The sequence below is a fragment of the Arachis ipaensis genome, chromosome B05 (genome assembly GCF_000816755.2).
Source record: "Arachis ipaensis cultivar K30076 chromosome B05, Araip1.1, whole genome shotgun sequence".
Classification (NCBI taxonomy): Eukaryota; Viridiplantae; Streptophyta; class Magnoliopsida; order Fabales; family Fabaceae; genus Arachis; species Arachis ipaensis.
Genome location: NC_029789.2, coordinates 76,882,745 through 76,884,853, shown reverse-complemented (window position 1 = coordinate 76,884,853; position 2,109 = coordinate 76,882,745).

Here is a 2,109-nt window from a genome sequence, read left to right as displayed (position 1 = left end):
GTGGCTTCTTATGACTTGGCCAACGTTAGTGAGAAAGTTGAATGACACTAACGTTGGCTTCCCCTTTTCTTCTTAACGTTAGAGGCCACGTTAACTAAGTTAGTGATAATGTTAAGTGTCACTAACGTTGGCTCCATTTCTTTTCTTCCACGTTAGAGTTCACATTAGCTTAGTTAACGTGACTCTTAACGTGGGCAATGATGGCTTCTAGAGCGTTATTGGCAATGACTTTTCTCATTAACTTTGCAAGTTACTCCCATTCCACGTTAGTGTCAACGTTAGTGTAACTAACGTAGCTACTAATGTGGTTCTTCTTTGCTTCCTTTGTCCTGAAATCAAGCAATAAAGTGCATCAAAGTTCTAGTCCAAGTCATGGGAAATGCAACATCCAATTTGTCATTAAATTCATGCAAAATCCTCATGAAATCATGTAAAGTGCACAATGTATGCTTGAATCAAGACGTAAATGAATATCTACCCAAAACTTGCTTATTTTCTAAGGAAATGCATGAAACTATCCTAAAAACAGTAGAGAAAAGGTCAGTGCAACTGGCAAAAATGTCCTGGCATCATAAACCCCTAGCAAAAAGAGGCACTAAAAGAGCATTAGTGGCAGAGCCCTCTTCAACCGCAGTCAAGCCCTCAACAAAAAGAGTTAAGAGGATAATAAAGGTTGATGAAAAGGAGAAAGCTTTTCCAGCAAAGGACACTGCGCAATTTCCCAATCGCTACTGTGAGCAGATGTTCCCTATCCTGCCAGAAAGGAACTATAACAATGAATACCTTCTTATCCTCCCGTCCAATATTGCTACCTTTGTTGAGCCGCAAATTGAACAAAGACAATGGGGTTTCCTACGAAGACAGCCAAGGCAGGTCAATCTTTCTTGGGTAGTTGAGTTCTACTCTAACTTCTACATGCCAACCCTACAGTCTGTTTATGTCCGGCAGAAGCAAGTCCCCATCACAGAAGAGGCCATTCAGCAAGCTCTGAGTCTTTCCCCTATTCCAGAAGGAATGGACGCCTTCCAAGAAGCCGCACTTAAGCGCCAGAGGTACCAATTTGACTGGAACTCTGTTCTCGGAGTTATCGCATTACCTGGTAGCCGTTGGATCTACGGATACCACCGTACCCGCCCTAAGAGAATCTTGGCTTCAGCACTTACCTTGGAGGCTCGCGTATGGGCACAGATCATGAGTCCTCCTTCACTGCGGACATGGCTGTTCTACTATGGTGCATCCTTACAGACCAACCTCTGCATCTCTCAAGACATATCCGGAATGCTATGGGACACGTACAAATTGCGGGCAACTTACCTTTTCCCGCCTTGGTCTCAGATCTTGTCTCAGCAGCCGGAGTCTCCTACAGAGCTGGGGACACCAAAGCCGTGCTTCCATGGGATGATCAGTATGTCCCTAACGGGAAATACCTCAGACTTACAGCAGCCACCACATAAATTTGCTTGAGTTGTATTTGGAACATGATTTTTGAGCTAAAGAACACACAACCTGTGAGGATTTGAGCCTTTATGCATGGTTACATTATTTAACCATAATTATTTCATTCTTGCGTGTTTACTTCTCTATGATTGTAATCCATATTTTGTTTTATACTATATGTCCAATATTTATTATATTTACATGCTTGCACATGATTGAGGCCATTATTTGTTTAAACTCACTTATCCAAATTAAGCCTACCCTTTTCAATTTTCTTTGTTAACCACTTTGAGCCTTTAAATCCCATTTGTTCTATATTTTACCACATTACTAACCTTAAGCTGAAAAACAATTGTATATTCCAAATTGAATCTTTGGTTAGCTTAAGATAGAATTGTGTGTGCTAGTTAAGTATGGGAAATTGTGGGAACAAAAATTGTTAAGGGAATGTGTCACGAGAATTTAATGGAAATTTGGATACCTACTCATGTGAAACTATAAGAATTAAAAATCTATGTGCATTGATAAGCTATATTTATTTTATGTCAAAAAAAAATTATATAAATAAATAAAGGGGACAAAATTACCCCAATGTTAAATTCAGAATTCAAAGATCAATTCACATATGATAGAATCAAATATAAAGTTGATACATGAGTATGGATAGAAAAA